The sequence below is a fragment of the Anser brachyrhynchus genome (genome assembly GCF_964034855.1).
Source record: "Anser brachyrhynchus genome assembly, chromosome: 4".
NCBI lineage: Eukaryota > Metazoa > Chordata > Aves > Anseriformes > Anatidae > Anser > Anser brachyrhynchus.
This window is the reverse complement of record NC_137698.1, coordinates 11,581,715-11,595,878: the sequence shown is the minus strand read 5'-3', so window position 1 is coordinate 11,595,878 and position 14,164 is coordinate 11,581,715. Positions and strand designations below refer to the sequence as shown.

The 14,164-nt window shown below is 42.3% G+C and overlaps 1 protein-coding gene and 1 long non-coding RNA gene across 9 annotated transcripts in view; one reads left to right on the top strand and one right to left on the bottom strand.

Annotated features, from left to right (window-relative positions):
- GPRIN3 (GPRIN family member 3) overlaps nucleotides 1-8,373 on the bottom strand; it is a 62,519-nt gene extending 54,146 nt beyond the window's left edge. For all 3 annotated transcript variants that reach the window (XM_080591865.1, XM_080591863.1, XM_080591864.1), the window contains exon 1: nucleotides 8,162-8,373. The gene's annotated coding sequence lies outside the window, so the exon portion shown is untranslated. The remainder of the gene's footprint in view (nucleotides 1-8,161) is intronic.
- A 175-nt stretch (nucleotides 8,374-8,548) lies between these two features.
- On the top strand, nucleotides 8,549-13,941 carry LOC308195075. 6 transcript variants are annotated; one of them, XR_013951231.1, is made up of 4 exons: nucleotides 8,549-8,581; nucleotides 8,814-8,984; nucleotides 9,987-10,069; nucleotides 10,250-13,941. It is a non-coding gene; the product is annotated as an uncharacterized lncRNA (long non-coding RNA). The 6 variants fall into 6 exon arrangements; XR_013951232.1 differs by lacking the exon at nucleotides 8,549-8,581 and having other exon boundaries at nucleotides 8,610-8,984; nucleotides 10,250-10,935; nucleotides 11,097-13,941; XR_013951233.1 differs by lacking the exon at nucleotides 8,549-8,581 and having other exon boundaries at nucleotides 8,612-8,984; nucleotides 10,250-10,452; nucleotides 10,770-13,941.
- Nucleotides 13,942-14,164: the final 223 nt, after the last annotated feature.

The following is a 14,164-nucleotide window of genomic DNA, read 5'->3' as shown; positions in this document are numbered from 1 at the left end:
ATCAGGCTTATTCGAGCAAAGAAAAAGCCTCAAGTGCCCATTATAATGAAATCTTTCAGACAATCTAAATATAGATATTTCTATCAGTTCCCTCTCTAATAAATCACAAAGAAGAAAACATAATTGCTGTTTACACATGAGTCAAATCAAATAACCTAACCTTTATTTAGCATTAGTTTCTGCTATGATTTTTTCCATAGCTGACCTTTTCTACTTCAGAGAGATCTTTATAAAGAATAGGCAAGGAGGTTAAAAAAAAAAAGTTATCTTGTGAAGTGATAATTAAGCAAGACATGGGCCATGAAAATAATGTCTTTTCACACAGCATGCAAAGGTCTGTGTATACTCAGAGTCGCCTTGGGCAACAGGACAAACTCAGTGATGCTCTGACCCTCCTACAGCGCTTCCTGTCTCTGACATCAGCATGGCACTGTCATTATTACTGTTGTAAAGAGGCAGACAGGGCTGATAGGCTGGCTGAGAGAAGCTGTGACAGCTGCTTCGTGTGTGTCACTGTGTTTTATCACTCCCTTACAAGATAATAATAATGATTAGCCTTGCCCTGCTCTAAGAATGGAATGAAGTATTTTTGTTGAAAGAAAATACAAACTTTGCTCAGGAATCATGGTGAGATTTTGAGAATCAGTAACATCCCTCAGTACAACCCTGAGTAGTTATAATCTGTGTTACAATAAAGCCCAGATGGCCAATGTGTGAGACAACCCCTGGCCTGAAGGGCTCATGGGCTAAAAAAATGAGGGAAATGGGGTGGAGGAATCCATTCTCTGAGCCATGCAGCAGGGACCAAGCTTTTCCAGTTACTTGTATGTGAAACCAGAATGTCCTGGGTCAGCTCCTCTGATTCAGTCTGTGGGGTTTGTGATGCCTCAGCTGCCAACCTTACTGAATCTCCCATCTATCGTCAGCTCCTAGGTTGATCAAAAATGGCTGTGGAGTGTAGTCAACTATTTCTCTGCAACACCACCCTTTCTGCTTTACTGGTCTTCAAATTCCTCCTGCTGCCTTTCCCATTGACTGTAACGCTTTCAGATAAATATTGCTACAACATCCTTACAATCACCACTAGCAATGCTTCAAGATATATCTGAAACACCCACTTAAACTTTTCAATAGGGTAACTGAACAGGGGTCAATAAATGTCTCACTTCACATTTTCACCTATCATGCAGCACCCACTGCTCTTAGAACTGCCCTTCTTGCTCTAAGAAAGACACTGTTCAGAGCTAAGATCTCTTCTCTCAGAAATTTTGCACCAGGCATCAGTTAACATCTGCCTTCTTTGATAAGAATTTGTACAGTAACTTACACAGCATTTTTTTTTAGACTGTGCTAAACCATAAATACAGATGCTAGACAAGCTGATCTGGATGAGGAAGTCAGATAGTAAAAAGGCTTAATTATTCCATCAAAGTACAATTTCTTTTTGGCCTCAGCCCTGAAGTTACCTTCCCAAGCATATTTAGGGAACTATGCTTCTAGTTCTTTAACATACCAGTTAAATATACCCATGGGGACTGTGCAGTGGGGTAAATGCCTCAGTTGCTGCCCAGCTCATTTTACTTGACTTGCAGGTTGCTGGAATGGCATGAAGGCTGTGGTCTGTGCCTTAAATTAGCCATGGGTCCATAAGATGGCAGGATCACATAGCAGCCCCCAGTGGGTGGTCTGCATAAAGCAAACACTGTACCACCCACAGGAAATTTAACAAGAACAAATGCTGAATTCTGCACCCAGTATGTGGCAGCCCTGGATATATGTACAGACTGGGGAATGAGAGGCTGGAGAGCAGCACTGCAGATAGGGATTTGGGGGTTCTGGTTGATGGCAAGTTGAAGATGAGTCCACAGTGTGCCCTGACTGCCAAAAGGGCCAGCTGTACCCTGGCGTGCATCCAGCACAGCATTGCTAGCTGGTTGAGGGAAGGGATTGTCCTGCTCTGCTCAGCCTAGTGCAGCCTCACCTCGAGTACTCTGTGTCTAAGAAAGATATAAAATTATAAGTGTCCAAAGGAGGGCAACAAAGATAGTGAAGGGTCTAGAGGGGAAGATGTATGAGGAGTGCCTGAGGTCCCTTGGTTTGTTCAGCCCAGAGCAGAGCAGACTGAGGGGAGGCCTCATGGCGGCCTGCAGCTCCCTCACGAGGGGAGCAGAGGGGCAGGCGCTGAGCTCTGCTCTCTGGGGACAGTGACAGGACCTGAGGGAATGCTCAAGGCTACCCATGTAGCCTGATGGAGTTCAAGAAGCGTTTGGACAGCACTCTCAGACATCTGGTCTTATTTTTGCTGGTCCTGTGTGGAGCCAGGAGTTGGACTTGATGATCCTTGTGGGTCCCTTCCAACTCAGGATATTCTATGATTCAATTGCTTTGCTATTTCTTTTCTATTAGTTACTTCCCTAGTTTAAATGTTACTAGTCTGTGCGATGATTCTAAATCCTTTTTTTCCAATAATATAGCAGCCCAATCTGCATTTTCTTACCAGGGGCCCTGGAATGCTGTTAGCTCATGGAGTGCACAGAGTGAGCAGTGCATGAGGAAGAACTGAAAGAAAAGAATAGTTCTGTTTTTCTAAGCTTAAAACATTAAAAAAGCAGTCAAAGGTTCAGGTCAAGTGCAGGCTTCCTATTTGATGGTAACTGTATAACACAAGAGACGTTCACAAGGACCTAAATAGAGCCACTATAGGACCACTGACAACCTCAGTTTCTGTATTTTCTGAGAGCTCTAAATTTCAATCCTTATGCTCATTAATGTAGTTTACGCTTTTAAATCAATGTGAAATATTCCTGATATATATGTCTGTCCACCACATACATGAGTAGGTATTTGCACAGTTCTTAGCATGCCTCTCTTTATGCTTGCACCTAAACAGGAAGTAAAGATCTGTGTGCAAATACACCTACAATAAATGACTGAAAGCGTACACTGATGTGCAGACACAGATTTTGTGTCTTGTCTTGGGCCAGGGTTTGTCATCCGCATTTAGTTTAGGACACGTCTTGCTCAGGAGATTACTGTAAATATAATTAGGATTTCCTCTGATTTAAGAATAAACAGAATCACAACTTTAATACAGTATTTCGCTTCATGAAGATAAAAGCTGAAGTTCTCAGAAAAAGAAGAGCATTTTTGAATGAAACAAAACCAAAGGAGAAAAAAAAAAGAAAAAAAGAAAGAAAAACACAGACAGCCTTTCCTTTAATCAAATGAGCCCCAAACCTGAGACTGTGCTGTGATGCAAGATATCCAGATCTTCCTCTATAAGATTAAAAAGAACGTGAGGTTTGTTCACCTCCTTTGCTATTTTGTAGTCTGTCTGTTCTCTTCAGCTAGAGCTCTTTCATGCCCTATCAGCTAACTCTTCACTGACCACAGAGATCATGAACAAGATTGTCCCTGTGTCCTGTGTTCTATCACTTGCCAACGTATAAGATGTCTGAGTTTCAAGGCCTTATCTTGCCTGATTGATTCAGTCTCACATAGTCAACACAGATGACTGAAACACCAGGGTTTTTGTTTGCCTTTTTTTCTTTTTTTTTTTTTTAATCTTGGGACAGCAAATACTGAGCTTTTTTCCTTTTGTATAGTAAATTATTGCACAGGAAGAACTTGATTCTTTGCCTGCTATATTCTTACACATTTTCAGGGGTTAGTATGTCGTATAATCGCCATATGTAGTTCGTAGCCAGAGAAGTCTACAGGGCCAGCTGTCCTGAAGGTTTCTTTTCCTAGGAGAGCTTACCCACTTCTTTCCAACCAAGAGAGAACTGGAGGTGAGTTAAACCATGAAGCAGGTAACTTGTGAGAAACTGAGAGCAAGAGAAGATTCTAGCTTCAGAATATACTAGCAATTTGGGATCCTAGAAAAGCCAGCCTGTAATCCACAGAATCAGTATAGGACTTGACTGCACAGTCCTGACACTGATGGAAGCAGAAGCAGTCATTCCTTTGTGGGTGTGTAATGAAGTTGAATATGGTTTGGGAGTAATCCAAAGATATCAAGTTAATTACTCAGTGCTATGTCTGCATGTTGCGCAGAGGAAGAAAGTAGCAATTTCATTAAGCTTTTTGTGCAAACAACACACCTCTTTATCTTGCTTAGTTCTTAAATGTTACTCAGAGTTTGGTTCCCTCTTCATATTTACCTTATATAAACGGAACTGTCATTTTGCAAAAAGATCACTAGTTTTCATTAGCATTAATGGGCACATTCTATTTCTTTTCCTAACAAGACAAAACTTATGTGGTCCTCATGATTATTCGGTCTTTGCGTTACAAACTAGCAACATGAAGTACAAAGAAAGCCTCAGGCAGGCTCCATATTTTTCTCCCTCATGGGTCAGCCTGTCCCTGTTTCCTCTCCTGAGGATGAGACCCACCTCTGCCTCCCAGGGGTGGGAAGAAGTCCGGGGAAGACCCAGGGCACCTTAGGGTCCTACTGACTCCTTCATGACCACATGGGCTGTTACTCCTTGTCCTACCCGTTACTGACCCAAAGTTTAAGGCCTGGCAGTCCCAGCAACCTGTCCCTGTCTGGACTGCCTGACCTCCGTCACCCACCTCCCTCTGGCATCTCCTGGCTTTTCTCCGTATGCAAATCCCCGCAAGGAAAACCCCGCCAAGCAGGCACAGGGCAAGTCTGCTCCTGCAGAGCACTTCCACGGACCCATTTTTACCTCCACCACTCCTTCACAGTCACTCTCTGCCCTTGCTCAAATGTGGGGTCCCTCCCACGGGATGCCATCCTTCCCCAACTGAGCCTGCGGGGGCTGCCCACAGGCAGCAGCTCTTCAAGAACTGCTCCCACACGGCTCCGTACCACGGGGTCCATCCCCCAGGAGCAAACTGCTCCAGCACGGGTCCCCCACGGGCGGCAGCTCCCCCCAGACCCCTGCTCCTGCGTGGGCTCCTCTCCACGGGCTGCAGCTCCGGCCCGGGGCCTGCTCCTGCGGGGGCTCTCCATGGGCCGCAGCCTCCTCCAGGCCACATCCACCTGCTCCACCGGGGGCTCCTCCACGGGCTGCAGCGTGGAGATCTGCTCCGTGTGGGACCCGTGGGCTGCAGGGGGACAGCCTGCTCCACCAGGGGCCTCTCCACAGGCCGCAGGGGAACTGCTGCTGTGTGCCTGGAGCACCTCCTGCCCTCCTGCTGCACTCACCTTGGGGGCTGCAGGGCTGGTTCTCACTCCTCACTCTCCCAGCTGCTGTTGTGCCACATTTCTTTCCTTTCTTTTTTTTTTTTTTTCCTCATTCTTTTTTTTTTTTCCCCTCTTTTCTTAAATCTGCTCTCACAGAGGCACAAACATCGGTTATTGGCTTGGCTCTGGCCAGCGGTGGGTCCCTTCTGGAGCCAGCCAAATCTGTCCCTTATCTAACATGGGGCAGCTTCTGGACTCTTCTCACAGAGGGTACCCTTGCGGCCCCCCGCTACTAAAACCTTGCCATGTAAACCCAATACAGCAGCTTACAAAATTTTCCTGACTGTTCTTAATGTTGTTGCAAGAACATGAGAGATTTCATCAGCCATAACATGGGGATGCTATCAACATTTTTTCCCTAGCTATCATAAAGCCTTCTCATGAATTCCTGGAGTATTTTTTGAACAGATGGAAACCGACTGAATGAACTTATATTGAATATATATTGAATAAAACCTTTTTTTTTTTTTATGTAAATTTTAGAGAGGTGGTGCCATTACCACCCCTGGGGGTGTTCAAGGAAAGGTTGGACCTGGCGCTTAGGGACATGGTTTAGTGGGTGATGTTGGTGGTAGGGTGGTGGTTGGACTAGATGATCTTGCAGGTCTCTTCCAACCTTAATGATTCTATGGTCCTTTACACCTGGCGGTGGCAATTTTGTATCTGATTTAAAATTTATAGTTCCACCATTTGGCTTAATTCCATACATACTAATTTAAAACAAAATAGGCTCACAGTCAGATGCAACAGTTTAGCCAAATGAGGAAAATCTTGCCTTAAACCAGGATTTTTTTTTTTTTTTTTTAATCCCCAGGTCAAAAATGGATAGAGAGAACGTCAGAAAAGTGGTTGTTTTGGGGCACCTGGATTTTTGTCTACAGTCTTTCTCAACTTATCCAACCCCCTGCCCTCCCCCAGCTAATCTTGTGCCAGTTGCAGCACAGATTACAGATGGACTGCACAACAACCTGACTTGATATAACCATGGAAGGCTGAGGGGGACAGTTCAGGCTGACTTCACTGAGCTGTGGATCATTAGCATAAGGCAGCCTGGGACACAGTCTCAGTGTAGCTCTGCAGCAAGCAGACCCTGCAGGACTAGGGAGTTGCAGACATCCTTATTTTCCTTTTTTATACTTTAACATGAAAATAAGTCATTGCTGAAATATATAACACTTGGTAGCATTCACCTGCAGTAGGTCCATAACCATGGCACTGACAAGCAATAAATCAAGATGTGATGCTAAAAATCAATATAAAGCAATAGATGCTAAATAAATATACACACCACACATACAATCTCTTCAAGAAGGGCTCCTGCCTTTACATGCCATGAACACCTAATCACCAGCCTTCTTCTCATCTATAGGTATAATAAGGGATACTATTAAGGGCATATTAGTTTTATAAAAGCCTTGTCAGATACAAAGCTTAAACTTCGGCTCCACACCAGCTGCCAGTTATTATTCTGGCTTTGCACCAGGGTTTGGGAGAACAGAAGGAGGAAAACCTTCCAGTTCTATAGCTGCTGAGAGAAGGAGGGCTTGGTTTGATCCCATTTTACTTTTAACATTAATTGCATGTTTATGTTTTTGGGCAGGAGGCCAAAAAGCGAATAACAGCTTCCACCATGAACATGGCTAGGGGCAAGCAGCAACATTTAGGGCCATCTCGTTCTTATTGTTTCTGGCAGTGAAAGTCCTCAACCAGTTCAGACCCTCTCTCATCGTCCTGGGTGGGTATTGCACATGTCAGTATGAAACATGGGTATAGATACCCACAGTGCTTGAGACTGTCTAAGAAAATGTAGTGGTTTGCAAACACTGCAGTTTACTCTTGCTGTATTGGTAGTTTTGCTGTCTCTCTTCCCCTTTGCACTTAAGTTGCACCAGCCTCTGTTTCTCATTAAGAAAATGAAGACTTAATATGCTCATTTTTGATTTGAAAATGCTTGTTTTTACTCTTTGCACATTCCACTGAAAAAGAAACCAAGTCATTTTAATGGAAATGTGCAGAAAAAGAGAATACATTTTCATTTGCTTGTCTCTCAGCAGAAAAAGGTTTTGCTTTCTAATTAGAATTGCACATGACAGACAATACAGACTGATACCAGTAATCAGTTCTTTACACTTCAAAGAGAGTCAAGCTTAAGTCCTTCATAGCTTGATGTGACCCCAGCTACAGAGAGGAGCACTGATACAAGATAGCCCAAGAAAGTGAACCACGAGGAAGGGGGGGTGGACTGAGGAAGAGAATAAAAATTGTCAGTGATATGATATGACTATAATTCCTACTCCCCAAGATTGAACCGAGTCTCCCATAGTCTGTTATGTTTGCTCTCAGGGCGTTGTTGTGAACTAGAAGATGCCCTAGCACTACCCTGCTCATGCTGGCTTTACAGTACATCCAGAGACATCCCATTGCCTACAGATCAGCTCACACCAGCTCCCAGGCAGTTGAGGAGGATCCTGTGCCTCCATGTGTGTCTCCAAAACAGATTGCAGCAGGACCATTTGCAAAGGACCTGAGTTTACCTTTTTGTGTGACAACCACAACCCTGAAAGCAAACAGGAACAAGCTCATTCAGAATTGTGTTTTTCCTTCTCAGCATATTTTGGTTATACTTATTACAGGATAAGCTCTTTTCCCTACTACAACTATTGCAACAATTTATTCAGCAGTCATCTAATATATAATTGCCTTCCTTCCACCAACACTTTTCCCCAGGTCCAAAGTCATTAGAGAAGCAATTAACTACAAATTTCATACAGCTGACTAAAATAGGAAGAGATGTGTTTGTTTGTATTTGTTACTATAAGAGTAATAAGCAACAACATTGCTTGTTTGTTTTTGCAGTGACTTAAGGGGAAAAAAAAAGCAACAAAAAAAACCACCAGGTTCTTTCAAACATGTAATACACACCTAATGAAAAATAACAGTCCTTACCAGTAAAATGTCAAATAAGTATGAATTCTCCAAATCCTCTATTTCTATTTCTTAAGCTGTTTCTATTTTTAAAGAACTCTTTAATTATTTTTTCTAGGTTATTTAATTTTTAAAATAAATTTGGATGAGCTATTCCTAGAAAATACTGTATTTGATGGCATTTTTAAAATTTTCTTCTCTGTATCAATGGCCTAGAATGACTGTTGAGTTTTCAGATATATATGTAAACGTATCCCAGCCTACACCTTGAAGGTGTGCTATTTGCTCCACCTGTTCTGTGTTTGCAAAGTGTGATTCAATCCCCTCTATCAGATGGCACTGTTTAGATTCCCTTGTCGTCTGGCAAAAACATTGAAAGGTGAAGAAAAAGTAAGTAATTTCAAGATAGCCAAATAGCCTTTCTCCTGGTTAGATATGCAGGTAAACTATCACCTGCCTAAAAGGTTTATAGAGTTTCTGAACAACACATCTAGAGAACACAAAGGAAACAGAACAGGGGTTTTGATACTAATGAGATTTCTTTCATCTAAGGGAGAGTGGAGAAGGGGAGGTTTGTGGGAGATCTGCTTCTACATTTTTGGGGAGCTCTAAGCTTTTGGCTTTTCCTGGCTTCTCTATCAGGGAGAAATACACCTGTGTTTCTCCGTGCCAGGTGTAACATTGTTCAGCCAGCACCCTGAGCCTCTGAGGCTGCTTGCAGTATATGGTAAGGGACCAAAGGTATTCCCTCTGGAAATAGATTTCTCAGTATTGCTGTGTTTTGAGCACTGAGAAATCCTTGCTGAAGAAGGGGCCAGAATGATGAAAAATCAATTCTGAACTGGTAAGTCTTGATGTTAAATAATGAACTTATGTGCTGGACACTGGAAGGTAGTGGCAAGCTTTAGAGGAAAATCATGATCATTTATGAAGACTTGAACAATTAGTTTGAGAGGGAACTGTTTTCTTCCTGTTTGCCATTATCTGTTAATGTTATCGGCAAAGCACTGTACATCTTGAGCTGAACACATCTCCAGTTCTCCTGGCACATGTGTTTGAACCATGGAGATGTCGGTTACTTTGGAGAATCTGTGTTGGGGCAGGGAGTCTGTTTATTTGAGATGTGCTATGCTCAGTCTGCATTAGGGCTGCAAATCTAGTAAAGAAACAAAACAAACAAAAAAAACAACACACATGCAAATTGCTCTAAATGCCAGTTCACTTGGAAGCATAAATTAAATCTGGAGATGTGTTGTCAGGTTGATAGACTCTGCTGTGGTAAAGAAAATGTTTCATTTTTTAGTGGTGTTTGTTTATGAATCTGCTTTGTAACGCTGCCATTCCCAGTCACCTTGGGAAGTGAGGTTTGACATTTCCAATATTCTTCCCCTTTCCAGTCAAGAACAAGACTGGCTGGCCCTGGGAGACTGAGTTTCCAGGTCTACTTCCCTCCTCCTATTCTTTGATATGACTTTAAGTACTTGGCATTAGGAACAACCTCCAAAGGTACACCCCTGCTGCATTGCTGCAATAGCGCAGGGAGGGAGGTAGCCAGGTTGTCCTGATCGAGCTGTGTGGAGCAGCTCAGCTGAGAGTGCCAAGTAGCACACCCTGCTTGGCACTGTACAGCCACAAGCACAGCTAGCTCCTAGTTGCCAGCGAGTATCTCATCTATCTAATTTATCTATACACTGTGCAGTGTGCATGCACCTTTCGTATGTTTCTGCAGCCCAGTAGCACAAGAGGTTTACTTTTGAAGCATTTTACAATGGCTTGCTCTTACATCCCATGTGGTGTGGGGAGCAAATGACTTACCAATGTCACAGTCTGCTTTGTTTAATTTCAGGTCAGGTCCAAGCAACGTGGACAAGCTACAGTCTGTTTCATCAGCACAAGCAAGCAAGGGCTTTGAAGGCTAAAGAAAAGAGTGTATAAGCAGTTATTCTTTTTGTCGTCTGCTGTAATGATAGACAAAAAATGTCTGTCATCCTCAGCAAGCCCCTTTCCCAGAACCATTCCCTGACTCCAAAGTATCCCATAATAAAAATAACAACAAAAACCCTGGAGTTCATTTTCAGTCACCTAATTCTGTCATTCTTTTTACCTCAGAAACCTAGGAAGAAACAGAAACATTCCTTCGTGAACCCCTCACTTCTCCAATAGCCTGCATGAAAGGCAGGAAAGCAGGGAAATAAAGGGAAAAATTTCCTGCAGGAAGTTGGCACGTCATCTTTAGCGGTGCTCCCCACTTCCCTTCCTGGAGCTTGTTTCTTCTGACAGCAATACCGGATGGCTTAGTGACTCTGCAAATGGTGAGACAAATGTACTGTGGAGCAAAAAAACATTTCCTCATAGCCATGTCAGGTTGTTCTCCTCTGCCTCCCCCACGGTTAAGAGCTACTGCTGTCTCGCAGCCATCTGGTGCAGGATTCAAGACTTCCTGCTGATAAGCCTGGCCAGTCCTGGCATCACTGTGCACTTGGTTTTGTGAAGCTAAAACGGGTTTTGGGGTATTTGTACAAAGCTGGGAAAGCAGTGGAAAGGCTAGAGGAAAATGAGTGGGAAGGTGCGAGGTGGAAACAAGACAGGCTGGTGATGCAGGAGGCCTCCACGTGTTTCTCTCTTTTAGAGGATAAAAGACAGGGCTTTGCCAAGCAGCGATTCCTGATGGGATGCAGCCATGGGAGAATACAGCGGTAGCTGACATGGCTCCTCTTTATTCCCTACTGGGGAATGGAAATGCAGACAGATTTCCAGAGAAACTCAAGGACTTGAAGCCCTTAGGATGAGAGAAGGTCTGAGAAACCATCTGCCTCAGTTTCTTCCACCAGCTCCTCACTGTCTGATGGTACTGAGTGACAGTGTGGAAGCTAAAGAAATCTTTGTAGTATGTTTAGGCTACTGCACTTTAGACTACTTTGTTAATGCACTTTTATTTATTTTTTTCATCCCACAGGCATACAGGAATGTATCATACTTAATAAATGATTAATTTGGCTGTGTCAGAAGACATAAGTCTGCCATCAGACTCAGCACTAGTGGTGCTAACAAAAGTGCAGAACACGCCCTTCCACGGCGCCAGGCAGATTTGGGAGAGCCACTGCCATTCTAGTTCAGACCCTATTTATCCCAGACTGCTTCCTCATTGCTTTGCAAGGCTGTCACAGTCACTGGGCCAAGTTTAGGATTTAGAATTCTAAAGTTATCGAGCTCGTCTGTGATATGTCAAAAGCCTGCTCATTTCTTACTTCGTTGTTCTTCTGAATTATGGATGAAGGTCGTCAGTCATTCCTCAAAAGATGTCAGAATGTAAGTCAGAATTCCACATAGCATTAGGAACACTTGAATCAATTAGTAACATTGAATAAAGACAAAAAAATAATTTGGCTAAACTGTGCCTGAACCGTAAGTCTGTACTTTGGGTATAGCATACCTGGAACAGCCCTGACTTACACAGGGTCTCAGAGACACCTCTACGAGTTTTAGGCCTCTCCTTTCTACAGGTTTTCTTTTAAGTCTTGAATGATATTTATTGGCTTGGATCTTAGAGAAAAATGTAGACTTGGGAATCATGGCTTTTATTTCATAAGAAAACTCATCTTCTGAAACACCTAGTCCTTGCAATTACAGACAGTGTGTGACTTGGGGCAGCCTAACACTAGTAGAAAAAGCGAGGACTATTTATCTACTTCATTCCCTTACATACATCCAAAGTTATAATACTTTGGATATTCTAAATATTTCCATTTATCAGATCAGGTTTTGAAAGGAAGGCAAAGATCAGCCCGCAGCTGTATAGGTATTTTTAGTATTATTTCAAAAAGGAAGCGTCATAACTTCAATAAGGATTTTACCTGGATAAAGGTCCCATGAGAAGACTCATTCAGCCTCTGGTTAGCTTGGGGGTAGATGTGTTAAGTTATCATTAGCCAACATGAATATCTCCTTCAGTGATATGTAGACTGGGCTTTTTTTTTTCTTTTTCCCCTCAACATTACTACTTAAGAAGCACAGTTTTCATGCAGAGAGGCTTGACTTTTCCCCAGTGGGAATAACAGGATGTCAAACATTTACTTATTTAGTTATCAGTATCTGAATTTTGGGAAGATGTAGTTAGCTCTATGTGAAGGGAGAATCATCTTAGAGATTAAAAATAAAAATAAAAATTTGTTAACCAGTTTTAAACACCCCTTCAAATGTTTTCTGTAATATTTGTAGTGTATGGTATGTATGTAATGTTTGTAATATATGGATGTAATAGCACAACCACAGGAATCTGAAGAGAAGTTTCCCATCTTTTCACACACCATCATGTGAGTGCTTGAAAACAATCAGCTGGAGGTATTATTAGGAGGTATTATTTTCCATTTCCCAATGAAACATTGATGAGATTATTTTCTGTCTTCTCATGGTTCCAGTCAATTTCCTGTGTGTCCTTACAGTCTCTGTCCATGTGTGAGGCTTTTTCTTCCTGTATCTTCACACAGAGAGAAAAGCTTATTGGCACAAGCTGGTGTAGCCTCACTGAATCATTATCTGCAGTGTTCACAGTAGCCGAAGATGTATTCAAGGTTATATGCATCCTTGCTAAGAACCATCTAAACCACCACCCAACTGAATGCCCTTGGAATTCAATTAAAGTGTCCATTCATTTGAATGCTCTTTCAGAGAGGCTCTAGCAAACTTACAACTTTAGTCCTATTCAGGCAACTGTGCATGGACTTCAGGATAAATTCACTTCCTGAATAAAGAACAAAAAATATTTGTCCCACAAGAGCTGCAGTAACAGCAGCTCTGAGAAGTACACAGAAACATCAATGGCACGGAGATACTAGGGTTGCATAAAGTGACAAAACCATGTTTAAATGTAGTACAATGTCTCCTCAGGTCTGAATTATGTTTACTACTTGAGCAATCCAAGTCTTTCTGTACACCAGCCCCTTTACATAATAAAAGGAACACAAGATAGCTTTTAGAGGTACCCTTGCAAAATCTGGAGAGGGAGACAATATATAGAAATCCACATTTTGCCTTTCTTTGATGCCATTCTATTTGCATACTCCTTTTATAGCTCAGTTAGATGGCTCTAGGAAAACCACAACAATAATGTGCTTTCCTTTCCACCTTCAACCCATCACATGCCTGGTGGTCAAGGCCAGAGGATCCAAAACCAGGTGTGGAATGGATCCATGTACGAACTTCACATAGATTTAGATATATGCAGGAGAGCTGGCTTTGCTTGGCCCAAGTACCTACCATAGACTTGTATTAATAGATCAGTCAGTAGTACAGATCATTGGTAAAGATACTGATGAGAAGTGGCCCCAATACTGAGCCCTGGGGGACACCACTTGTGACTGGTCTCCAATTGGATTTAACTCCATTCACCATAATTCTTTGATTCCGGCCACCCAGACAGCTTTTTCACCCAGCAAAGCATATACCAGTCCAAGGCATAAGCATCCCTGAAATAGTTTTACACTAGAAAAGGAGTATGAAGAATCAGCTCAATAGAGAGGAAAGCAAGACATTCTTTTTCTTAAATGAAAGATTATTTTGTTTCTTCCTACAGCTAATGCATAGGGAACAGCTACCCTATCATAGTATGTAAAAGTAAATACAGAGAAACATTTATCTGTATGTGAGATCTGCAGATAACTAAACACAGCCTTTTTTTTGAGGGTACATTTCTCAGTAGTATTTCTTCTTCTTTATAGTCATTTACCAGTTTAGCCAGCAAATTAAAAGAATCAGCTGTACATTCAGCACCTTCAGAAATGATCTGCCTAGCCAAAGATTTTTGCGTGACAAAATAAGAGATTTGTGACTGTTTCAGCGTAGTGCTGGTAATATAGGAAGTGCTTGCATTTTCTTACCAGCTATAGAAGGATCCAAGTTTATAAGAAAGCTTTCAGATCTTACAGTATTCAAGTATTCAGTATTTAGAGATGAATTTATTAAAAGAGCTCCATAATTTACCATGAATAAAGAGAAACCTGGTGATTTCAACTCATTTTGGCTGCA